The 27,723-nt window shown below is 40.8% G+C and overlaps 1 protein-coding gene across 17 annotated transcripts in view; it reads right to left on the minus strand.

The window, feature by feature from the left end:
- The window catches only part of APBB2 (amyloid beta precursor protein binding family B member 2), a 384,026-nt gene that overhangs the window by 293,538 nt on the left and 62,765 nt on the right, over window positions 1-27,723 (minus strand). For 13 of the 17 annotated variants that reach the window (XM_059887478.1, XM_024993182.2, XM_059887480.1 and 10 more), the window contains one exon: window positions 11,222-11,377. The gene's annotated coding sequence lies outside the window, so the exon portion shown is untranslated. 17 annotated transcript variants of the gene reach the window in all.

Genomic DNA, 27,723 nt, shown 5'->3' on the forward strand with positions numbered 1-27,723 from the left:
ACAAAACCTTGGAGCTATCTTACATTTCTCATTCTCCATCACATCCCTCCTGGGGTCTCCAGGGGTCACTTCCAGCCTTTCTTAATACAGACAATATTACCACCTACAAGCCCTGGCCATCAGCCCTGTGCTCCTCGTCATTCACCAAATCCTGTTATTCCCACCGCTGGGATCCCTCCCCAGTCACTTCTAACCTCTCCACTCCATCACCACAATCCTGGTCATTCTTCTTCTCAATGTACATCACATCCTCTCTAGAAGATGAAACCTGTAAAGCAGGACAAGTGATCTGCTCCCCTTTTATCTGCACTGTTACTTGTGTTTGCACAGAACTTTGGATACACTGTATTAACTCAATATTTTGTATTCCTGGCCGTCTCCCCACTAGACCATGTGCTCTGAGGGCAGGGCTTCTTATTTTTTTTAATTCTCAGTGACAAACGTGAGAGGCCAGTAGACGTTGTGTGCCTCTTGAAAGCCGCTTATTCATCCATGCACCAAGTGATTATCAAGCACCCACTCCCCTCCAAGCAACTATTCTAGATGATGGGGATATATAAGTGAATACAAACCCTCAAATCCCTGCCTTCTGCAATTTATATTTAAACAAATTCCTACCGTACAAATTTATGTTAGAGTGAGATAGAAAGATAATCATTTAAAATGTAAGTAGCCAATGTGTTATAAAAGAATAAGCTCTATAGCAAAAAAATTAAGAAGGATAAGAGGGATGTGGGGAGGAGGGGCAGGAAAGTTTGCAATATTCAATACCATCAGGGTAGGCAGGTAGGTTTCACTGGACGGTAACATCTGAGCAAAGGTTTACATAATAGAGAAAGTTCACCATGTGGGTGCCTGGGGGAAAGGATACAGGAAGAAGAAACAGCAAACGTGAAAGCCCTGAGGCAGACATGTGCTCAGTGTGTTGAAAGGCCAGTGTGGCTGGAGTGCACTTAGCCCAGGGGAGAACAGGAGGTGATGAGGTTCAAGAGGGAAGGAGGGGGCTTGTTACGGAGTCGGTCAGGTAACTGGAAGGACTTGTATCTTTTACTGTGAGGACAAAGAAATCATTGCAAGTTTTGAGCAGAAGGGTGTCCTAGAGTGACGTGAGTCTGAACAGAATCACTCTACCGAGAATGGAGAGAGACAGAAGTGAGGACAGAATCAAGGGAAGAAGTGAGGAGGCCCCTGGAAGAACTCAGGCAAAACAGAACGGCGGCTTGGGTCAAGGTAGCAATGCGGCTATGTTCTGATCGCTGAGTCAATAAGGTTTCTGACGGACTGGATGGACCTTGGAAAAGTGTCTCCATTTCTTCCTGAGAATAACAGTCAACTTCACTGAGAGGAACAAAGCCCCACGCGAGACCCTGCTCCTTACCCCTTGGCGGCTGTGAAAGTCAGGATTCGTTCTCCCATGCTCAGGTCCCGCCTCTCCCGTCATCCTTCAAGTGGCAGGGGGGACCGGAGCTCAGGATGCTGCCCCATCACAGCGTCACCTGCTCTCAGTGCATCCCCTTTGGGGCACAGACCTGCTCCAAGGCCCTCCACCGCCTCCTCGCATGCTCAGCCCCGTCTCAAGGCCTCAAACCTCTCTGTCAACCTGCCTCTGCCCTCCATCGCCCTCGCTGGCCCCCTGCAGTGCCCTGGGCCTCAGGCCCTTGCTGCCCCCTCAGGTTCACTGCAGGTCCCAGCTCCTCTAGGACTTCTCCCCAGGATGCTATGGCTCACGTTGGTTTCTACCTCCTCAGGGTTCCTGCGGTCTTCAGCACTTGTACCAACCATCCACATCACTCTGGCCCATCTACACTGTGTGCTCTGAGAAGGCAAGAGCCACGCCACAAGCTTCTCAGGCCCGCCCCTCCTCCCCCCATCACCTACCCTCCAGGAAGCAATCCTAACACTTGCTGACAAAGATCATCACAGGGGAAAATCCAAGAGGACAATGTTTGAATTATTTTAACTGTTAACATCTGAAAAGTGCAAGGAGTCACATAAAAATCCAAATGTACGTCTTCTCTCAAAATATGAGAAGATCACTGGAAGATCAGGCAACATTGGCCCTTGTTCCTAAATAGCTGAGTGGTAACTGTGCCCCCTTTTTCCCCGCTTATGCTCCAGTTCACTTGCTTACTTTTCTGCCAGGTCCTGGTAGGCAGGTGAGTTTCCAATCCCCATACCAGGCACTGGTTACCCTGAATTTTTAAAATATCAAGTTCTTTTGGGAACTGAATATTAACTGAAGGTAGTATCGGTTTTTCTCACTCATACAGTGACAAACTTGTTTAGACTTTTCTATATTTTAAAAAAAATTACATTAATTCTATACATACACCAATACATACACGTATGTACTTTATATTAACCTTCCAACAGATTACAATTTCTACACTCTGGTTCAAATACCTTCCACTATGGGGGGGAGGGTATAATTCTTGTGGTAACTAAGTGTAAGAGGGTCAGATGTCAATACAGAAGCTATATATAAAGAAAGGAAGACAAGGCAAAAATAAGTAATACTGATGAGCTATTTATCAAATCATTTTAGGGGGAAAAAGCTACTAAAATTATTGTGGAAACTAGAAAAATTTCCATGGTTTTATAGATTTTTAAAAATAAAAACGTCAAGGATAAGAGACTGAAATATGTACAGTTAAGGGATGTTACAATGGATTTGTTCTCCACACCACAACTGCCTACATGCTAAAGAAAAATTGTTATCTTTCTATTATTAAATTTCAGTATCTAAACTAAGACCACAGGAGGTAAAGTGAAAGTCACTTAGTCATGTCCAACTCTTTGTGACCCCATGGAATATACAGTCATGGGATTCTCCAGGCCAGAATACTAGAATGGGTAACCTTTCCCTTCTCCAGGGGATCTTCTGAACCCAGGGATCGAAGCCAGCTCTCCCGCATTGCAGGAGGATTCTTTACCAGCTGAGCCACAAGGGAAGCCTAAGAATACTGGAATGGGTAGCCTATCCCTTCTCCGGGGTAAGTCACACCATAAAGAAATGGATACAAAGGTTTCCAGAGCACCTTACCGACAGCAGAAGAGTCAGCAGTTACTGTTACTGGAAGAGTTTAGGGGAGTCACCTCCTTTGACCTATGACTCCTGTCTGGGGGATTTTAATTAAGAGGAAAGCAAGATCTAGACACAGAAGTCAGAAGTTACTTAAAAGGCACCCTGGCTTTATCTGTGCATCAGTCATTACTTCTAGTCCAAACAGGCAGGCCTTTCTTAGCAAACAGCTCTCCTGATTTAGCAATCAGATTTTGGAGACTTCCACGGCCACCTCCAGCCTTGTGGTCTGAAAAGCAAATACAATTCAGTCCAAAGCTCATATTTAAAGCAAACAAACTGAGCATAAGAGTACACTTTCAGACACACTTCAGCTCGATGGGATTCTTTGTCCTTCAAATCACATTTGGTAAATATCTTTCTCTTTTTTCATTCTCAGCTCAATGTTTTAACTAAAAAGCTTTCAAGGGAACATTTGCTGGCTTAGCATATACTTTACCACTCTGCCCATAAAAGTTACCTATCTCCTCTACATGTAAAGAGGCAAGAAAAAGGGGGAAATTTACAGTGTTTTAAAAACATTCAGTAAGGTTTTATAAACTGTATTAAAAAATATAATGAATGGTTATGGTCATGATCATACACTGCCCAGCTAGCTCTTTATTCTTGTTTAAAAGGAAAGAAAATGAATAAGTGAAAATGGCTAGAAAACTCAAATAATACAGAAAAGAAAGAAAAGTTTTTTGGTATAATAACAGTACATATTTTTCCACGGAGAACAAGACATAAGTACCATTAAAACATTTATACAAAAGGAAATGGTATTCACATGATTTGGAAAAGATTTTTTTCATTTTATATAGATAAATGCACATATGTATATATACAAGTGTATGTGTGTGTATATATATAAATGATATAATTCCAAATTGGCACACAATAGAGCTCCTTCATTCTTTACAAATAAGCTATGAGAGCAAAACCTGTACAAATATCTTGGCACAGAGTTAACAAAACTTATTTATGAAATTGCTGGTGATTTTAAATTTTGAAATATGTTACCAAATTGCCCTCCAGTGGCATCTACTTTATAAGATAATCCAAACAGCAGTCCCTTTTCTGCATATAATGTAAGTATTACAACTGACCTGCTTTGCCTCAAACCACATCACGGAACTGCCAATCAACCCATCACAGAACAAGTCACGCTCTTCCAGACAACACAGATTCTACAAACGAAACCAGCAGCATCATGGATCAAAGCTGGAGGCTGGCAATCACAGCTTCGAGAAGAGTGCCATGCAGCTGACCTTTTATTTTTTTCTCTATTCTTTGTCTAAGACACAACCGCAGGAACGGCTGGGTAGGGGCAGAGAGATTACCATCTCCTGGGGGTTTACCTTAGTGTACACGGGATGCTATGGTGAAACACCACAGACCGGGTGGCTTACAGACAACAGGAACGTATTCTTTCTCACAGTTCTGGAGGCTGGATGTCCAGCTCGAGGTGCCAGCACAGCCACCGTCTGGTGAGGGCCCTCTTCCTGATTCACTGCTGGAGTTCCCACGGTATTCTCAAATGGTAGAAGGAGCCAGGACGTCTCTGGAGCCTCTTTTATATGGCAGTAATCAGGGCTCCAGCCTCATGACTTAAGCACCTCCCAAAGCCACCTCCTCATACCATCATCTTTGGAGGTTAGGATTTTACCATGTGAATTTGGGGAGGGGACACATTTATCTGGACTTCCCCGGTGACTCAGTAGTAAAAGAATTCGTCTGCAATGCTAGAGACTCAGGTTCAAGTGCTGGGTCTGAAAGATCCCCTGGAGTAGGATATGGCAACCCACTCCAGTATTCTTGCCAGGGTAATTCCATGGACAGAGGCGCCTTGCAGGCTAAAGTCCATGGAGACAGGAGCAGTACTCAACTATGAATACTAGCAGATGGAAACACTAGAAGTCTGAAACCATCATAAAGTTGAACACCTTGATCCCTCCTCATGGTCAAATGCCACAGGGCCTCCATAAGACAGTACCAAGAAGCTCGAAGCTCCCCAGACAAGAAGTGCAGAGTCAGGGTCAGGGATAGCTGGGGATAGTCAAGGGGTCCAGGATGACATTCTTCCTTCCTTCTAAGTAAGCTGCTTGGGAATGTCTGATCTCCTCAGCAACCAGATACCTCCAGGTAGCTGACAGCAGGTTGACTGAGCATGTGGCTAGGCCACATATCTTAGCTGTAAAATCATGGACAGACCTCCAAAGAGTTGTACATTTTTATTTCTGCCTCTGAGGGTCTGATTAGGTGTTTTCCTCAGGAAAAAAGCCTTGAAAAACCCCCATCCACTGACAACCTCCTACCTATTTATTTATCAAAAATAACAAAATGCCACTTCTTCAGATTAATCTACATCCATGTTAACCACTCTCTACTTGGAAATTCCAAAGCATCCTACTCATATAGTACTTTGGGCCTTTATTACCTCATTAGTTATAATAACGATGGAAGATATACAAAGAGAGACACAGAGTTTTGTACAGACCAACCACTTTGTAAGCTGCACAAAGCTTTTTATTTATACAGGTATATCATGAAATTTGAGAAACAAGTTTAGATTCAAATTTAAATCAGTAGCTGGGAGACTTGGATAAAACCATTCGATCTCTCAGCTCCAGAGCATCTTCATCTGTAAAACAGGTAATACTGTCTCTCTCGCAGGATGCTTGTGAGGATTCTCCCCACTCCATGCAGTCCCACCAAGAGCCGAGAAAGTGCTTAAGTTCTCAGCACACTAGACAAGCTCAATAAAATGTTAGCTCTCCCACAAGGGCTTCTATTCTGGCTATCTCTCCCCTAGGATACTTCATTTTGTTCCCTCCAGCAACTATCAAAGTTGACTTTGTTAATACTGTTAACAAGTTCATTTGGAATTTAACTGAATTGCACTGAACCAAGTAAAATTAATTCAGCATCTCTTCGCACTCAAAAATGAATGCCTCCCTCAAGATCAGTGGTCATTTTTCATCCAACTTTAGAATCATCGAGGGCCTAAAGGCACGGTTGGCACTCCAGACTTTCTATTTCTGAGATTAGTCTCTGGTAAAGCCACTAATTGTCTCTTACCTGCCCAGGCACTGCCACTGTACTTGAACCGGACACCAGAAAAGAGTCACAGCACTCACAAACTATTTACAACCTAAAGTCATCAAGAGAACCACCCTTAAGAAACCAAGCATGGACTAGTTACAAAGACTCTGGATTCTGTCCTCAAAAGGCCTCAGCAGCATGAAGAATGCAAGAAAAACTGTTGCCTTTAATTCTTAAAAAGAACACACTAGCAAACTATATAGAGCATTTCCTAATGAAAGCTAGACTGATGTTGATATTCGTTTTCAAAATAAATTACTGGCTTGGACACTGTCTATGCAAAAACATCCAACAGACTTATTTTTGCTTATAAGTGAAGATCAATTCTTTTTGAACAGTAATAATCAATTCAGAAACTTGAGAATTTCTAAGCAGTTACCATATCATGTATATAGATCATATTCGGACAGTGTCATCAGATTAAATGTTTCCTTCATTATAGATCATTACGGGACTGAGAAACCACTGCTTGTTCTTATATCAGTAATTATACGAAAATAAACGACCACTGACTACATGTCACCGGAGTATGGTACCTTTAAAGGAAACCTAGTACCTTATTATAAAGACATGCAAAAAATAAAAAAATGCAACATTCCAAACTCTATTAACACGTACATTTACCATAAACATCCTCATTAAAGGTTTCACAGGAACGTGGTTTCTCCTAATGAAAGCCAGTTCCAGACATGCTCTTCATTCTTGCACCAGCCTCACCAAATGTGACCACACTGACCTGATTTTGGCTTTATCTGCAACCATATTATTATAAATAAGCAGGAACCTTCACAGATGTAATTGCACCACAACTCCAACTGCAGCAGCTCAGTCACTTCAACCCTCTAACTTCAGACTGCAGAAGGCTCCATTCAAACTAAAGCGCAGTTCAGAAGTTACCCTCACTCAGCCCTACTGTGTTTCAGTTCCCCAAGAAAAGCAAGACCAACAAGGCCACAGCCTCTTAGAATATTATACTACACTCCTCAGAGGGTCATTCATCATTCTGTGCATAAGTCACAAGGATTTTTTAAAAGGACACCAAAGAGAAAACACTGAAAGGAGTGACTCGGTTAAAAAATTCGTGATACCCATTTCCAGGTCCTAGAGAAATAAACAAAAGCTTACCTATTGTTTTTTCTCTTAAATGAAAATAAAAAGAGTAATTCCATGTTGCTCCGTGGATGTCCTCTTATGAAGTGAGCTTATCTACCAAAGGACTGCAAGGAAAGCAAAGGGGCCAGGTAACAAACACGTCAGCTCCACACAGGTGGAAATGAGAAGATTACAAAGAAAGAGCAGGAAGCAGATAAGCCATCCTGGAGAACTGAGCCCTCTGGAAAACGGGAGGCAGGGCTTGACCTACTAATGGAATTGCAGAAAACATGTTCTAAATCTAATCGTGATTTTAAAATCTGATTAAAGTCCAATAACAGATGTCTGCTTTTAGCTATATGACAGGGAGGAGAAATGTCTCTGAATCTCACCAACACAAAATTAATATTTTTTCACATTAAAAATAAAAGTCAAAATTGTAACTTTACTAGAAAACAAAATAAAATGGCCAACTAGAATCCAAACATCACAATAAAGCACTTTTTTCCTTTTCTGATCTTTATGCATTCACAATTTTTACAAAGTCATAACTAAAGAAGAGATAAAAATTTGCAGCCCTTATGTTTCTAATATAATTAACGTCTTCACAGCAAGCAGTCCATTGAGAACCATACCAACAAAAGGCAAAAACAGCACACTTAAGGACAAAAGTGTACCTAGCACTTTATATTACAAAAAAGGTCCAATTTGCATAAAACGTAAAACCATACTATAATCCCCAAACCCAAGACATTTTAATTGACAGTTTTCATTTAGTAAAATACTCGTTTTATAAAATTTATCTTTCTTTGTGTAAAGACTCAATTTGTATAATCATTAATGAAAACACTTTAAATTCTTGAAATAATATACCAAAAATATAAATCCTTCAATCAGTAATCATTGGTAATGATTAAGACAGATGTAATCTTACCTGGTTCCTGAGAAACCTGTATGCAGGCCATTAAGCAACAGTTAGAACCAGACATAGAACAATGGACTGGTTCAAAATTGGGAAAGGAGTACATCAAGGCTGTATATTGTCACCCTGCTTATTTAACTTATATGCAGGGTACATGTTGCCAAATGCCCGGCTGGATGATTCATAAGCTGAAATCAAGAATGCCAGGAGAAATATCAACAACCTTGGATATACAGATGATACCACTCTAAAGGCAGAAAATGAAGAGGAACTAAAGAGCCTCTTGAAGGTGAAAGAAGAGAGTGAAAAAACTGAGTAAAAACTCAGCATTCAAAAAACTAAGATCATGGCATCCGGTCCCATCACTTCATGGTAAATAGATGGGGAAACAATGGAAATAGTGACCGGTTTTATATTCTTCAGTTCCAAAATCATTGTGGATGGTGTTGACTGCAGCCACGAAGTTAAAAGACACTTGCTTAAAAGCTATGACAGACCTAAACAGCGTATTTAAAAGCAGAGACATTACTTTGCCGACAGAGGTTCGTAGAGTCAAAGCTATGATTTTTCCAGTAGTCATGCACGGATGTGAGAGTCGGACCAAAAAAGAAGGCTGAGTGCCAAAGAATTGACGCTTTTGAATTGTGCTGGAGAAGACTCTTCAGAGTCCCCTGGACAGCAAGGAGATCAAAACAGTCAGTCCTAAAAGAAAGCAACCCTGAATATTCATTAGAAGGACTGATGCAGAAGCTTCAATACTCTGGCTACCTGATGTGAAGAGCTGACTCATTGGAAAAGACCCTGATGCTGGGAAAGATTGAGGGCAAGAGGAGAAAGAAGTGGCAGAAGATGAGATGCCTGGATGGCATCACTGACTCAACGGACATGAGTTTGAGCAAACTCTGGGAGATAGTGAAGGACAAGGAAGCCTGGCGTGCTGCAGCCCATGGGGTCCTAAAGAGCTGGACGTGACCTAGAGACTGAATAACAACAGGGCAAAGAGTAGGGAAACTCCACTTTCTGCTCAGCTTTTCTGAAACCTATAACGGCTTCCTCCAAACAAAGACTATTAATTTTTTTAAAGTCAAATAAGGTCAATTATAAAAAACACAAAGTAATAATCATAAAGCCCAACCTTGAGAAGAGGAAACAAATCAGTAAAGTTCATGATGCATTTGGAATTCTGCTTACACCAGAAAGCCAACTCATGTTTTTGGTGAGAAAAGCAGCTGTTCCCCTCTGGTGTTCAACTCTGGACAACTTCTTGAAAACCTCTCATTTGGCTGCTCCCGAAACAATTGTGTTTACAGTAAATACCAAGATTCTACTACTGGTGAAACTCTGAAATTATCTTCCTTATCGGCAATTAACTATAGGCTCTGGAAAGCCTCCCTTTCTTTCAGACTCAAAAAAGCAAGTAATTGAATTAAATATAGTTCTAAATATGTGCCTGTTCCTCCTCTGTGAAATAACAGCTCTCTCTGCTAGTCTCTTCCCAAGCCAGCAGAATAATAATTCCGCATCTCTTTGACTCCCACAGAATTTTGCTGCCTCTGGTGACACACTTTCACTCTGTGGGTCAGCTAGCCTAACGCTGATCTGATCTGGCCTATCACTGCAAGCCCCTGAGGACAGGGGCTGAGCCACGGTCACTTCATGCGAAGACTTCACACTGAAAGGTATGGCCAATCAGGATGTTTTGGGATATAAGTGATCAACCCCTAATTCAAACTACCTAGCTAACCTTCTGGCAGAGGGAAACTGGAGTTGCTGGCTTTGGGGCCTGCTGGGTCTGGGGCCACCCATGGTGGGTGTAAGGTGGGTATCTGTGTGCGTGTGTCTCCCTAGCGCCATTCCCCTTCTGCCATCAGCCTACTCGGATCTCCTGTACGTTGACTTCATCCTCAGAAAGCGTCTTCCTACATGGTATCAAAGAGGGTCACTAGCAGCTCCAGCTTAACAAACCCACAGACAGGAAAAAACTCTCTGCAACAGTTCCATAATTCCATACCTCCACAACGGATCCTTGTGACCCTGACTAGCCAAGCTGATGTCACATGCCCAAGACAGAGGCAATGGAGTCATCGCCTCCTCTGACTACATGGGCTGAGAACAAAGCAAGGGTGACTGATGGCTCAGGGGAAATCCGGATGATTTATTGAAAGGAGGAAAGAGATGCTGGGTGGGCAAAGCCAACAGACACTCCCTGCTTCACAGACTCTGAAGACCGCTGACTCAGACCCTTCTGCTTATTACTTGTAATTCCCTTCTACTTATTAGGTGTAACCACTGAACACTGAATACAAAGTGTTTTCAGTGTCTGTCCCTGTATGACATTCTTTCTCAGAATGAATTCTTTCCCACCTTACTGCCACCTGTGAGGCGGGCTATGCAGTTTCCTTCCCCTGCTTCTCAGTGAGGCTATCTTGCATTTAGTTACATTCCTATTGTTTTCAGGACATTTCTTCTCCTTTGTCCTGGGTATCTCAACACCAAGTGCACACACTGTTGAAAACGAGTGTGTTGCTAGCTTTTGTTTGGAGAGAGATTTAAGAGTAGGCAAAAATTTGCCAAGCAAACCAAAGGAACACACACAGAAGTACCCCGCCTCCCTCAAAATGGGGCAGGTCTCCACAATCCACCCTTTCTGGTGTGGAAACACACATGAGGGAAAGTCTCTGAGAGTCTCAGGACAAGTCCAGGCTTTCTCCCCAAAATAAAGCCAAGATCAAGGAGTGATTACAGGTGACCTCTGGTCATGGTTTGTTGTACATTTGCTAACCTTAAGACCTTCCTCTCTTCTCTGAGAGAGAGAAGATGGGACAGAGGAGAGGGGAAAGGAAAACAAAGAAAGGAGGATAACTATACACCATATACAGAAGTTTGCCAGGCTATCTGCCATTTGTACAACAGCCAGGAATCCCTCAAATAACTGGGAATGATTATTTAGGGTTGTCTCAAAAACACTGCATGAAATAACAAAACCGCCTTCCCCATGTGATCCAATCCACTTTACCCAGCCTCTCTGATCTTATACCAACCTGATCTTGCTTAAGTTATCGTCTGTCTCAGGCTTTCACAGGAGCTTTCTTTTATGGATTTTCCATCCAGCAAACATTTCTGTTCCCCGGCTGGGCAGATCCAACCACAGCATGCTTGGCTACAGACGGCAGCAGCTCACCCACAGCAGCTCCAACCTGGAGGGGGGCGAAGGCCGGAATCCATTAGAGGAATTCACAGTCACAAACACGCTCTCTCTCAGAACTGTATGTCTGGCAGGAGAACTCCCAGCATCGTCCAAATGTTTAAAATCATTAATGAACAGAGACAACAGTTTATAAGGTCTCCTAAAGATACCTTACAAGTTTGGGTTATTCTGAGGGGGAGGATTGAAGTGTTTAATTATTACTAAAAAGGTTTGGCCAAATGCTTATGCTCTGTTTGTGGAAAATTTAAAAGCCAGATGTTTTAATTAACCACAGAAAACACAAGCTACAACTAAAATTTCATGAACACACTGATCTGCCCTGTGGAAAACCACAGGAATGTTCTGGCAAGGCTCGGACTGAATTCTTGGGACACAGAGGGCTGGGATCATTCCCCTTAGGAACCCGAACAGAAAATTAACTTGCTCAATATGTTTTAAAAAAGAAAAATGAAACCCAGATTTAATCTCAGTCAAATACAAAAGCATTTCAGGACTTCAAAGGGCACCACCGAAAGACACACAAGGGAAAGGTCACAAAAAATTCCAGTGTGGTATAGGATTTAGAATGTATTTTCAATGCAAAGTGAATAGTGTAGCAGAAAAGTTCACAGGCTAAATAACCCAAAGGAGAAACTAATCATCTTTCATTTCCTAATAGAGGAAAATGATGTATGAAAACCAATATTCAAGTGAATCATAAATATTATCAAATGTATAATATGTTCAGGCAAAAGGAATCACTTAACTATCCTGCTTCAGGCCAAACCTGCACCCTGGCCCACACTACCTACTATGCTCCAGCTTGAAGAATCAAGGCATCCAGAAAAACTGCTAAAATAACTTAGGCTCACTGAATTCAGAAACAGAAAAATGAGGGAATCTTATAAAAGCAATTAGTGAACAATTAAGAACAGATTAAAAAGTCTTTCTTAGTGATAGTACTAGTTATGACAGCATCAATACACATCAAATATTGATTCAAGAGAGAATGAAACACATGTTATTTTCAGATACTAGGTCCACAATTCTATTTCTGTAAGTCACAGACCCTGACACAAGTGTGCCAAGCATAATATTACATTAATCTCCATCTTCGTTTGAAACCTCTGTGGCAAAAATAATTTCAAAAGGAACACAGCAGGAAAAAAGCAAGATATCAAGGTATCTATCTGTGGTGTAATCCCAGTTTTGTTCTACAAATTGAGTGTATATAATCTAAAGATTTCAAAGCATGAACAATAATGGCTATTTCTGGATCATGGAATTAGACATATTTGTGTTTACATCTTAGTGTTTTTCCAAGTTTTATACAATTAATATGTATCATTTTTAGAATCAGAATATTTTTAAATAAGGTTTTTCTTACTAAACAGTATGGGAACACGAATCAGAAATGGAATACCAATATAATATATTAGCCTCATTTGTGGGCTTCCTTTTATCTGAAGAATAAGAGCTAAAATTAAAAAGACTTCATTTATCTGAACTCTGTAATTCTTCATTTAGAAGTTCAAAACCCAAGTGTCCAATAACACCCCCAGGGTTGAACAACTACTTTTCTAGGAACAAGAAATTTTTACTGATTTTGCAAACCTGTCACAAAGAAACAATAACATAGTTATTCCTCTCCCTTAACTAATGCATCTAAATTTCTCTATCACTAGCCACGCTATACAACTGTCACTTATTAAAAATGTCCTGATGTCACTTAAGATTTCACAGGAGCAGAGCCCTTGGTAAACACTGCCACACGCCATTTCTGATATTTCCAGCATCTCAGAAAACACAAAACACAATGGTGGAATCTCAAGGGAATGGCAACCCACTCCAGTATTCTTGCCTGGGGAATTCCACGGTCAAAGGAGCCCGGTGGGCTATAGTCCGTAGGGTCACGAAGAGTCGGACACAACTGAGCAACTAGCGCTTTCACTAACACTGGGGTACCTGGCGGTCCACCACTCTAAGAAGACAACGTCCTCAGTTTACAAATGAGGACACTGCGGCCCAGAGAGATCAAATGTCTCTTCCAAGGCCACACAGCTGGTGGGGCAGGGATAAGTCCAGATCACCAGCTCCACTGTTACCACCTGCTCTATCCACCACTACATCTCGGCACGTACTCCACCACAGGTTAAATTCATATTAGCAAAACGAGTAGAACAAGACAAGAAATGTATTCTGTCAAAAATGAAATGCATGCAGGGAAAGAAAAGCAGAGACTCAAAGCTGGGCTAAACTAGATGAGGCTCTGCCCATAACCCGCTCTGCCGGAGAAACAATGGCTGCAGTGTGAGCAGGCAGCAGGTGCCTTGAACAGAAACCGCCTGTCATGCCAAAAGCTTTCTGGTCCTAGTACTTGTCCTGCTGATGACAGCACGGCTCCAGTGCTCGAAGCAGGACAAGAGGTTTTCAACAAGAGAAAACAACACTGGCACCTGTGAGCCACCTGTGGGCGAGACAAGGGACACGTGCTCACCCCACTGTTGGCGGTAAATAATCTACTAAATGATCAGACATCAAGTCTGAGCCTCCTCCTTCCAAAAGTTTCAGGGAAGAGATATGATTGATTTCAAAAATTAAGAAACAGAGTGGGATCATTTTGTAAAGTACAGAAACAGCAAATCCTTATGTTGTGTACCTGGAACTAACAGTGTTGTAGGTCCATTATGCTTTAATAAAACATTGCTTGAAAAGAAAGGAAGGCAGGAACAGGAAGGAAAGGAAAGAAGAGAGTCACCAATAACTAAAATAAAATAATCCTAACGCTTCATCTCTTATGCCAGATACAAGCGTGGGGGTAAGCAGAACTTTTCCTCACTTCCTCTAAGTGAAGTATACGAACAATGCTCCTCTTCACTTCTTTCTCAGCATTCACCTATAGCGTCCACACCACGCCAGTCAGAAACCTAGGAGTCCCACAGATGTGAAAGCCCGATGAGTAAGGGAGAGGAGAAGACAATGGCAGTGAGGAACTCAGAATCGCTCCCTGAAAAGCCTTCACTGAGCTCCCTCCCGTCACCCCGTGCCTACTGTGCAGCCGGACCACAAAGGCAGGAACTGTGAAGCCGCTAAAAAAGCGCTGCATCCAAGGACGATGTGAGCCTGCTTTGTAAGCGGCCGGGGCCAACACAATGGCCCCGTCCCGCCTCATCTCAGGAGTCAGGCGCCCGAAAAAACGCATATTTTTTCCACCCCAAACTGCTCCTTCCCCACTATCTATTTCCATGGCTGGACCCTGGAGGAAAGACAATATTGACAGTTTATTCATCCCCTTCCATGCCTCTGCTCTGATGCTAAAGGTTAATGTCCACAGAGGGCAAAAGGAATCAGATTCTTGTTGCTATTTCACAATGAAATCAAAGCTTGGTAGCGAGTGTTGTTCTAGGAACTCTTGGAAAGTCATTTGTAAGGTAATGACAGTAAGTTTAAATTTAGCAGTCTGATAGAATGAACTCTGGCCTGCTAATCAAATTTGGCACAGTCTTGCTGAAATCACAAAATTATCTTTCTCAATGACAGACTAAACATAAATTAGATCAGATTCATTGATTTTGAAATGCTTTCTTACTGGGAACCCTGACTGTGTGCTACCTGGTTCTTTATCTTCACCCAGTGTCTTTGGCAAAATGTGCCCCTAGATACTGCCACTATCTGAGAATCTTAAATGTATGGTCAGCACTTTTCCCCCGTTTTAATATCACAGGGAAAGTTTGTCCTTCCTGAGCCTGATTCCAGAAGTATTAGCCAAGCCAATTCAATACTTCTGAAATTTCTCTCTCAAAATGATCAGGAGTACCAGGCAAGAATATGTCAGAGAACATTACTTTCGTGGTGTGGGAAATTTTATTTTAAAAACTTAGATTGAGAGTATTGATAACTTCACATCTTAAAATATTTGGGAGAGGAGAGTATAAGTCATTTGAAATAATGAGGGCTGTGTTTTAAGTTACACATCACCAGCAACTGAAATCTATAAGCGAAACTGGCACACAATGAAGTCTGTGGAGACATGACAATTTTAAAAAGGTTTCATACAGTAATGTCCCCTGTCATGCTCTCAAGTAAAGAGGGTTGCAACATTTTGGAAGGGGAGGAATTGACGCTTTCTAATGTTCTAAAAACTGTTCTTCGGAAGTAAACTTGGTTCAAAATTGGAAAAAAAGTACAAACAATAAGGCTGTATATCATCACCCTACTTATTTAACTTATATGAAGAGTACATCATGCAAAATGCCGGGCTGGATGAATCACAAGTTGGAATCAAGACTGCCAGGAGAAATATCAACAGCATCAAATATGCAAATGAAACGACTCTAATGGCAGAAAGTGAAGAGGAACTAAAGAGCCTGTTGATGAGGGTGAAAGAGAAGAGTGAAGGAGACGGCTTGAAACTCAGTATTCAAAAAACTAAGATCACAGCATCCAGTCCCATTACCAGATGGCAAATAGATGGGGAAAAAATGGAAGCAATGGCAGATTTTATTTTCTTGGGTTCCAAAGTCACTGAGGACAATGACTGCAGCCGTGAAATTAAAAGACGCTTGCTCCTTGGAAGAAAAGCTATGACCAACCTAGACAATGTATTAAAAGGCAGGAACATCGCTTTAATGACAAAGGTCCGTCTAGTGAAAGCTTTGATGTTTCCAGTGGTCATCTATGGATGTGACAGTTGGACTATAAAGAAAGCTGAGCACTGAAGAATTGATGCTTTTGAACTGTGGTGTTGGAGAAGACTCTTGAGAGCCTCCTGGACTGCAAGGAGATCCAACCAGTCCATCCTAAAGGAAATCAGTCCTGAATATTCATTGGAAGGACTGATGCTGAAGCTCCAATACTTTGGCCACCTGATGCAAAGAGCTGACTCACTGGAAAAGATTCTGATGCTGTGAAAGACTGAGGGCAGGAGGAGAAGGGGATGACAGAGGATGAGATGGTTGTATGGCATCATCAATTAATGGACATGAGTTTGAGGAAACTCTGGGAGATACTGAAGGATAGAGAGCCTGCTGTGCTGCAGTCCATGGGGTCACACAGAACTGGACACGACTTGGTGACTGAACAACAACAAAAGCTGTTCTGGGAAAAATAAGGGATGAAAAAATCAACAGATGTAGAGGTTGTGGTCCCAGCTCTGCTACTTATGACCTGAGGCTTTCTGGGATAACTAACATACACTCTTTACCTTTTGTTTTATCATCTGTAATACTGGGATGAGACTACTGGCCAGTTTCATGGGACTCTCAAACAATGAAACCCAATACGAAGGCATTACATAAGTTTTTAAAGCACTGTGTATTCATTCAACAAATATTTACTAAGAAACTACAAAGCTGCCAGATACAGCACTGTGGATTCAACCACAAACAAGAGACGCAGCCCATTCCTGCAAAGACTTGGTGATGGGATGCAGTAAAATCTGTAAGAAGCACAGGGAGTTATGGGACCTGCAGGCGGCTTCCAATCTGAATATCAGAAAAACATGACATATTTTTACCTTCACAAGCTCTTGAGGAAGTTTCGCAAGAGCTTGTAAAGGTAGCAGCAGATGCAGTTTTTGGTTCGGGTTAATTGTTAGCTCATTCTTAGTACATGTTTACTGAACACTCACAGCATGCCAGGCACTATTCTAGATACTGGAGATCTAGCACTGAACAAAACTTCTGCCCTAATTTAGCTGATATTCCTCATCCACATGAAATGTAATAAACAGGAACTAAACAGAGTTAAGCAGCAAGGATGCTTCTGCTGCAATATAATGGTTTCTTTCTCCACCAAAATAAGCACACACGAAAGTTAAAAGGAATATTCTAATTGATCTAAATACAGTAAACATTTTATATATTAAATCTCCAGGCTACATTTTACAATATGCCAAATAACTGCCACCATATGAAAGGCACTCTTGGGTCTGAGGGTTTACGATTTGTGTCTTTTGGCATGGAGAACACTCTCCATATCTCCCCCCACCCTCACCCAAGGAAAATGAACATATGCTGGAATCCATCCAAACACAACCTCAGTTTTAACAAGGGGAATATCAGTTATTTTAGAATCATTTCCTGTAGTCATTTCTGTAAAGGATAAAAAAAATTGAATTCTATTTTTTTTTAGAAACTAAACTGAACATGCCAAACGTCTGCCTTCACAAAGTTTCCTTTAAAAATCTATTTAAGGGGAGGGGAGGGCATGAGAACTAGGCTGTCCAGAAGGTAGTTAACCCAAAAGTCTAAAAATTCAATACAGGATGGAGGTGTGGGGGATGAGGAAAGGAGGAAAAAGAGAAAGGAAAGGAAGACACAGGAGTGAAAAGTTACACAATGATCTCTAGGATTAAAACCTGAAGAGTTCACAGGCTCAACAAATACCAACGGCCAGTGTTCAAAATACTGTATAGCAAAGAAGAGGTTAAAAAAAAAAAAAAAAAAAAAAGACCAAAATGCTACTCAGCCCAAGAGCAAGGGTTCCTAAATTTGGGGGTTCCTACCAAAAAACGCAAAGTCCAAAGCCCAGGTGTGCAGATGATGTACTAGGTCTGTGGACGTGTCCACGGATCTTCACTTTTCTAACTGGACACAAACGATACTGATTCACAACAGTCCCATGGCTGGGAACCACTGACTTACTGTATTTCTGTACTGAAAAAAGTTCTGGAACGTTTTTATTATAATAACAGATAATTCTTTTGCTAAGTGCTTTCCACTATTCTTTCATCCTGAAGTAGGAACTATTACTATGCCTATCTTTTTAAATGGGGAAATTTGAGGCATGAAGAGGTCAAATGACTTAACTAATGTTACACAGCTTTTAAATCAAGAACCTAGGATTTTTGGCCAAGTCCTATCTGCCCTGTATTTTCTTAGCACTCTGATCTGGTGAACTTTAGCAAGCTAAATCTGCTTGCCACTCTCTAGTCTAAGGTTGTCATATAACTAATCATCTTAATAATATACTATAGGCATTCGGAGAAGGCAATGGCACCCCACTCCAGTACTCTTGCCTGGAAAATCCCATGGATGGAGGAGCCTGGTAGGCTGCAGTCCATGGGGTCGCTAAGAGTCGGATACGACTGAGCAACTTCACTTTCACTTTTCACTTTCATGCACTGGAGAAGGAAATGGCAACACACTCCAGTGTTCTTGCCTGGAGAATCCCAGGGACGGAGGAGCCTGGTTGGCTGCCATCTATGGGGTCGCCCAGAGTCAGACACGACTGAAGTGACTTAGCAGCAGCAGCATAGGCATTAATACAGAACTTAAATCCCCAAATTCAGTAATAAACTGTGTAATCTGAGAGAGTGCTGGGAAAATCATACATAAAGCATGGTCTATTCAGAGCAGTAGGGAGGTACCTGGCCAGGTCTGTAGTTACTTTAATTACCTTCCATCCCATCTTAAAATCAGTAAAAGAATGCTTATGATCTTAGGGAAAATATGCTCCTTCACCAACATTAGACTTTTTCCTAGAAAAAAGCTGGACACAGCAAAGTCGGGCTCATTAGGAATTACTGCCAAAGAGTTTCACACCTTCTCAACAGTTTCATGCTTTTTTTGGTGATGTGCCAGCTATTTGTCCTTTGACGCCCAGCCCAAATATTACCTCCTTCATAAAGCCTTCTCAGATGCTCTGGTAGAAATAATAACATTGAAAATTTGCAATGGGGAGGGAGGAGGGTTCAGGATGGGGAACACATGTATACTTATGGCAGATTCATTTCGATATTTGGCAAAACCAATACAATAAAGTCTAAAAATAAAATAAAATTAAAAAAAAAAAAAAAATTTGCGCTCTTCAATGCTTCTCCTATCGCATAGGACAGGCTGATGTTTATCAAGGAATACATATGCCTTATCTCACCTAGAGCTAGACATCCTGGAATGTGAAGTCAAGTGGGCCTTAGAAAGCATCACTACGAACAAAGCTAGTGGAGGTGATGGAATTCCAGTTAAGCTATTTCAAATCCTGAAAGATGATGCTGTGAAAGTGCTGCACTCAATATGCCAGCAAATTTGGAAAACTCAGCAGTGGCCACAGGACTGGAAAAGGTCAGTTTTCATTCCAATACCAAAGAAATGCAACGCCAAAGAATGTTCAAACTACCACACAATTGCACTCATCTCACATGCTAGTAAAGTAATGCTCAAAATTCTCCAAGCCAGGCTTCAGCAATACGTGAACCATAAATTTCCAGATGTTCAAGCTGGTTTTCGAAAAGGCAGATGAACCAGAGATCAAATTGCCAACATCCGCTGGATCATCAAAAAGCAAGAGTTCCAAAAAAACATATTTCTGCTTTATTGACTATGCCAAAGCCTTTGACTGTGTGGATCACAATAAACTGTGGAAAATTCTGGAAGAAATGGGAATACCAGACCACCTGACCTGCCTCTTGAGAAACATATATGCAGGTCAGGAAGCAACAGTTAGAACTGGACATGGAACAACAGACTGGTTCCAAATAGGAAAAGGAGTACGTCAAGGTTGTATATTGTCACCCTGCTTGTTTAACTTCTATACAGAGTACATCATGAGAAATGCTGGGCTGGAAGAAGCACAAGCTGGAATCAAGATGGCTGGGAGAAATATCAATAACCTCAGATATGCAGATAATACCACCCTTATGGCAGAAAGTGAAGAGGAACTCAAAAGCCTCTTGATGAAAGTGAAAGAGGAGAGTGAAAAAGTTGGCTTAAAGCTCAACATTCAGAAAATGAAGATCATGGCATCCGGTCCCATCACCTTATGGCAAATAGATGGGGAAACAGTGGAAACAGTGTCAGATTTTATTTTTGTGGGCTCCAAAATCACTGCAGATGGTGACTGCAGCCATGAAATTAAAAGACGCTTACTCCTTGGAAGGAAAGTTTTGACCAACTTAGACAGCATATTAAAAAGCAGAGATATTACTTTGCCAACAAAGGTCTGTCTAGTCAAGGCTATGGTTTTTCCTGTGGTCACGTACAGATGTGAGAATTGGACTGTGAAGAAAGCTGAGCACCGAAGAATTGATGCTTTTGAACTGTGGTGTTGGAGAAGACTCTTGAGAGTCCCTTGGACTGCAAGGAGATCCAACCAGTCCATCCTAAAGGAGATTAGTCCTGGGTGTTCATTGGAAGGACTGATGCTGAAGCTGAAACTCCAGTACTTTGGCCACCTCATGCAAAGAGTTGACTTATTGGAAAAGACCCTGATGCTGGGAGGGATTGGGGGCAGGAGGAGAAGGGGACGACAGAGGATGAGATGGCTGGATGGCATCACTGACTCAATGGACATGAGTTTGAGTAAACTCCGGGAGTTGGTGATGGACAGGGAGGCCTGGCATGCTGTGATTCGTGGGGTCACAAAGAGTCAGACACGACTGAGCGACTGAACTGAACTGATGCCTTATCTTAACAGAGTCCTCGAAGCATCTCACCCCTTCACCCTTTGTTCTCAGGTGGCCTGAGCTCTTTCTGGTTCTTCTCCATCTTTCCTAATGTTCTTTCTTGGGCTCCTTTGTATATGACCACTAGAATATTTAAAATGGTGTTCACAAAGGCTTCATCCTGACTCTCCTCACAACTTCACACAAACTTTCTGGGTGACTTCAACCATGTTGCCAAGTCCAGCTACCTGGATAGTCTGATGACTCTCATTCACCCATTCAATAAAATCATCCATTCATTCACCAAACATTTATTGAGACATACTCTATGCCAAGTATGCACCAGGGGTTCTTTTCAGGTCAGACCTCTCACTTGACTATTCTCTGTCCAACCCACTAGGATCACAACTCCTGATTCATTTATGTTCTTGCTCCCTATTGCATCCATTCTAAGAGTCACATTTCTTCCGGTTTCACAGAGGTAACAGTGATACGTGTCTTACAAAACAGGCACATTTCTTCCAATTTCACACAGGTAATAGTGATATGTATCTTACCAAAAATGGCATCTTAAACACCTTTGGCAATATTTTCTTACATCTTATACACATACCAAAACAGTGGCTCTTATAAACAGTGGCATCTTAGAGTCTATGAACCCCAGAGACTATCTTAGTATATTTCCCTCCCATTATTCTACAACAGTGCTGTCCAAGAGAACTTTCTTTGATGATGGAAATGTGCCATATTTGTGTTGTCCAATATAGTAGTCATTATCCTCATGTGCGTTGAAATGTGACTAGTATGACCAAGGCATTGAATTTTTATTTTTATATGTTTACCAATTTCCTTATCATTCCTTTTTGCATCTCAGACTTTCCTTCTAGAATCACTTTCTTCTTCATGAAGTACATCCTTTAAGTTTCTTAGTAAAATCTGCCACAGTAAGTTTTAATTTTTTTGCAAAGTATATTTTGCCTTTTTCTCGAATGACAGTTTTGCTGATATACAATCAATAGTATTTTCTTTCAGCATTCTGAAAATATTTTTCCAGCATCCATACTGCTGTTGAGAAGTCAGTTGTCAGTATATTATTCCCTTGATAAACAATCTATTTTTCCTATCTGGGTATTCTTAAGATCACCTTCCTTATTTTGGTATATTTAAGTTCCTTATGTCTAGATATGAATTTCTATTTATTTATCCTTATTGGCCTATGCTGTGTTTCCCTTTATTGGTCCGGAAATTACTTGGATTTAAGGAACACTGGTCATTTATGTACTTCATGAACTCTCTCTGGAAATTATTTGTACCCTAGATTTTCAAATATTACTTCCTTCTATTTTGTCCATTATCTCTCTGCAATTCTGAACAGATCTCATCATGGCTTTTATATCCTTCAACTACACCTTAATGTTTTTCTTCTTATTTCTAAGTTACATTCTGGTTAATATCTTCACATCTTTTTTTCTAGTTCATTAATTGCTTCTCTAGTTGTTCATAGTCTAGTTTATTGAGTTTTTAACAGTTATAATTTTTTCCCTCACATTTTGTTCTTCTTTCTTTTTTCTCAAATCTGCCTGGTCAAAATTTTTTCAACAAAAACAGAACACCTACATTTATATTGCTCTTCGTGCACACTCCTCTCCACAACCACATTGAGATATAATTGACAAACATTGTATTAATTTAAGGTATACAACAATATTTGATACATGTATATATTGCAAAATGACCACCATAATCAGTTTCATTAACATCAATTACCTCACATTGTCACAGATTTTTTTCTCACGATGAGAACTTTGAAGATGTACTTTCATAGCAACTTTCAAATATACGATACATTTTGGTTAATTATACTCACCATGCTGTGCATTATCTACCTAGAACTTATTTTTTTTGTAATTGGAAATTTGTATCTTAACCATCTTCACCGACTTCCTGCATCCCTGACCTCTGGCAACTAATTTGTTTCTAAGAGTTTGGCGTTTGTTTTGTTTCTTTTTTTAGATTCCACATATAAGTGAGCTCTTTCTCTGACTTATTCCCTTGGCATAATGTCTTCATGTTGTTGTAAATGGAAGAATTTCCTTCATTTTTATGGCTGAATAATATGCCTGATCATTTTTTTTAATTGAAGTATCATTAATTTACAATATTGTGCTAGTTTCTGATATACAGCAAAGTGATTTAGTTATAATTATTGACTATGCCAAAGCCTTTGCCTGTGTGGATCACAATAAACTGTGGAAAATTCTGAAAGAAATGGGAATACAGACCACCTGACCTGCCTCTTGAGAAACCTATATGCAGGTCAGGAAGCAACAGTTAGAACTGGACATGGAACAACAGACTGGTTCCAAATAGGAAAAGGAGTACGTCAAGGCTGTATATTGTCACCCTGCTTATTTAACTTATATGCATCATGAGAAATGCTGGAATGGAAGAAGCACAAGCTGGAATCAAGATTGCAGGGAGAAATATCAATAACCTCAGATATGCAGATGACACCACCCTTATGGCAGAAAGTGAAGACGAACTAAAAAGCCTGTTGATGAAAGTGCAAGTGGAGAGTGAAAAAGTTGGCTTAAAGCTCAACATTCAGAAGACGAAGATCATAGCATCTGGTCCCATCACTTCATGGCAAATAGATGGGGAAACAGTGGAAACAGTGTCAGACTTTATTTTTGGGGGCTCCAAAATCACTGCAGATGGTGACTGCAGCCATGAAATTAAAAGATGCTCACTCCTTGGAAGAAAACTTATGACCAACCTAGATAGCATATTGAAAAGCAGAGACGTTACTTTGCCAACAAAGGTCCGTCTAGTCAAGGCTATGGCTTTTCCAGTGGTCATGTATGGATGTGAGAGTTGGACTATAAGGAAAGCTGAGCGCTGAAGAATTGATGGTTTTGAACTGTGGTGTTGGAGAAGACTCTTGAGAGTCCCTCGGACTGCAAGGAGATCCAACCAGTCCATTCTGAGGGAGATCAGCCCTGGGATTTCTTTGGAAATCCCAAAGAATTCCTTTCTTTGGAAGGAATGATGCTAAAGCTGAAACTCCAGTACTTTGGCCACCTCATGCAAAGACTCTGATGCTGGGAGGGATTGGGGGCAGGAGGAAAAGGGAATGACAGAGGATGAGATGGCTGGATGGCATCACTGATTTGATGGACCTGAGTCTAAGTGAACTCCGGGAGTTGGTGATGGACAGGGAGGCCTGGTGTGCTGCGATTCATGGGGGTCACAAAGAGTCAGACACAACTGAGCGACTGAACTGAACTGATAAACATATATTCTGTTTTTCAGTTCTTTTCCATGATTGTTTATACATGATGCTGAATATAGTCAGCTGTGTTATATGGTAAACCCTTGTTGTTTATTTTACATATAGCATGTGCACTTCATTCTCCCATTTATCCTGCTCCCAACTCCTCACTCCTCCCCACCTAGTCAATTTTTATCTCATGCTCTTTTCATTTATTTGTAATTGTATTTTATTCCTTAAAGTATTTCAAAATCGTTATTTTATATTCTGTATCAGATAATTTTAATATCTCAAGTCTTCAGGGAAAAGTCTATTCTTTATTTGTTTCTGATGACTCTGGCCCCGGTGGTTTGTTTTCTAGAAGAGTTAGCTGTCTTTGATCCTGAACTCTTATTTGGTTGATACTGGTCAGGACAATCCTAAGGTCTAAAGTAGGGATGTCTTCCTCCAGAAAGATTTTTGTTTGGTTCTGCCAAAAGCCCAAAGGCACTATCTACCTGGGCCACTTTAGATTCTTTTACAGGTCCTAGTGGGATACAGGCTCTTCTAACACTGCCACTCACCCAAGGCTTAGTCTTCAACCCCGATGGCTAAGGCAACCGCCTTTTGTGTTTGCCTACACAGAATGCTCCCAGCTTGGGTTTTACCTTACTAACTGGTGGTTGGCTGAGACTCTGGAGTTGTCTTAGTTCCCATGATCCCAAAAGTACATAAAAAATGTTTTATCAAGATTACAAGGCTTTAGTCGGGAAACGTGATTGATTTCTAGCTACACTGCTAGAAACCTAAGCCTCAAACTGATCATCTTCTCTCAAAGCCTACTTTTCCTTCGTTTCCACATTTTGCTGAATGACATCATTCACTCTCACGCAGATCTGAAAGTCAGTATAGCAGGGACCAGTGACCCCAGTCTTTCCTCCACCAGCCCAATAAAACGAGGCACCAAGTCCCAACTTCTGGCTTGATCAAAAGTGGGTCTGTCTGCCTTTATGTTTCTAATCATCACAGCACCCAGTAGTATAAATTTAATCATGAAGGACAAGGAAGCAAATTAAATGAAGCTAAATTAAAACCAAAACCATACATTCCATCCAAATAAAGGTGCATTATTATGAGGGAAGGTCTGAATTCAGGGAAGTGGAAGGAGAAATGAACTGGGACTTTGGCTGACAGCACCATGATCATATTACCAATGAAAGGTTTAATGTTAGTCCAAAAACTTATCTGTCATGATAAATTAATGTTAATTTGAGTGTTATTGATTTTGCTTAAATTAATAAATCTGTCATTGTTTTACAGTTACATAAGAGCTGGAAGCATAAGGAGTTTATACCTAGTTTTATGTTCAGGCATATTTAAGCTACTTCATAATAAAAATATTTATGTCAGTACTGGGAGTTTGTGAGTAATTTTTTTTCTTTTAAATGAAGAGGTCCATAAATTACGAGATTTAAGGAACACTGGTCTTTATATACTTTGCCACTTTTGATATATTCATCATTCTCTGCATTAATGAATAGAGAAGTGGAATACAACAGCACGAGCAAGAGACCATTTACTAAACTACAGTTTCTTCCCCTAAGTCTCCAGCTGTTTGAAACGGCTCAATACTGATGAATCTTTTAAGGCAGCACGCTTTGTTTCTTTCCTCCAACAGTAGTGGTTTCTAACAGGTAAGAAATACGCTTCTAACATGCAAACACACTGCTCAGTCCACTTCCTACCTCCACCCATTTTACACCGGACTGTATAAAATGGCACAAACATACCTGGCAGCAGTATAATAAATGTACCAACTGCAACGTGTCAAACAAAGGCTAGTCCTTGCCTTAAGGAAGTCCCTTTCCTGGTTAGGTTTCAATAACCAGGAATTGGGCTGAGTACAGCACTGTTGTTCTGAATGAGTACAAGAAACTCCTGATCACTTCTTTTTAACTTCTGTATTCTTTATGGATTGATGGACTGTAGTTCCTTTGATCTCTAAATATTTCATTTTAAAAGTCCCCCTACTGAGAAAAAAACTCCCTCTCCCCAACATACTGGCGCATGTGTCAACATCGTATTTCTCTTCTCACAGAGCTTGACTCAGTCAGAACAAGGTCATAGCAGTGCGTTACTGGACAGAGGAGCACACTGGAGTCCAGAATGGCGAAAGGCTTAGCCAGGGACACACGGCTGATCTGCAGCGATCAGAACCTGGTTTTACCCAGTCTTGCCACCAAGATCCATGTCTGTGCATCTGTCATCTGCTTCATTTTAAATTGTAAGTAGTTTGAACTAGAACTTCACATTGATGCCTCTGGTCAACATTAAACTTTTTTTTAAGTCAAGTAATTTGATATTTTACTAGCAATAATTCAAGGATATTCACAGTGTATGAAACAGCTCATATTTCAATAAAGTTCTAATGAAAGTTTCTCAAATTCTGAATTCTAAGATTCTTATTTGAAAGTGGCTGCTTTCGTTTTTTATTTTTAATCAGAGTATATTAAGTTGGTGGTGGGGGAAGCAGAGGGGATGAGATTACCTCTTTATTTGAAGAGAGAAATACAACATTATACTAATAGTTTAAAAATATCAGTGATCACATGAAACTCTAATTCAGCAGTTCTCAAGTTCAGATCTGGGGTGGGGCACAAGAACATGCATTCTAAACAAGAAGTATTATATTGCTGATGGTCTGAAAGGGAAACACTGATCTATTCAATTTTTTTTAAATTAAAACTAATGTTGGTACTACTTATACTTAGTCAAGACACTAAGACAAAGAGGAGGAGGAGGAGAAAAGGAAGAAGAGCGAGAGAGAATGCAAAAACATACTATACAGCCAGACATACACACAGACATGGTGTTACCCTTCAAGCATGTGGGAAATGGGCTTTCATGGAATAACATTCCTAAACTCTGACCTAATAAATTATGTTGAGAGTGGCTGCTAAGAACTTAAAAAACCAACTCAAAGCATAAATGGTGCTATTACCCAAAGAATAGGTGAAATCACAGACCAGTATAGGGTTTGGAAAAAAGCAAACTGGCTGTCTGGGGAGGCCTTACAAATAGCTGTGAAAAGAAGAGAAGCGAAAAGCAAAGGAGAAAAGGAAAGATATAAGCATCTGAATGCAGAGTTCCAAAGAATAGCAAGAAGAGATAAGAAAGCCTTCCTCAGCGATCAATGCAAAGAAATAGAGGAAAACAACAGAATGGGAAAGACTAGAGATCTCTTCAAGAAAATTAGAGATACCAAGGGAACATTTCATGCAAAAATGGGCTCGATAAAAGACAGAAATGGTATGGACCTAACAGAACCAGAAGATATTAAGAAGAGGTGACAAGAATACACAGAAGAACTGTACAAAAAAGATCTTCATGACCCAGATAATCATGATGGTGTGATGACTCACCTAGAGCCAGACATCCTGGAATGTGAAGTCAAGTGGGCCTTAGAAAGCATCACTACAAACAAAGCTAGTGGAGGTGATGGAATTCCAGTTGAGCTATTTCAAATTCTGAAAGATGATGCTGTGAAAGTGCTGCACTCAATATGCCAGCAAATTTGGAAAACTCAGCAGTGCTCACAGGACTGGAAAAGGTCTGTTTTCATTTCAATCCCAAAGCAAGGCAACACCAAAGAATGTTCAAACTACCACACAATTGCCTTCATCTCACACACTAGTAAAGTAATGCTCAAAATTCTCCAAGCCAG

Source organism: Bos taurus, chromosome 6 (genome assembly GCF_002263795.3).
Source record: "Bos taurus isolate L1 Dominette 01449 registration number 42190680 breed Hereford chromosome 6, ARS-UCD2.0, whole genome shotgun sequence".
NCBI lineage: Eukaryota > Metazoa > Chordata > Mammalia > Artiodactyla > Bovidae > Bos > Bos taurus.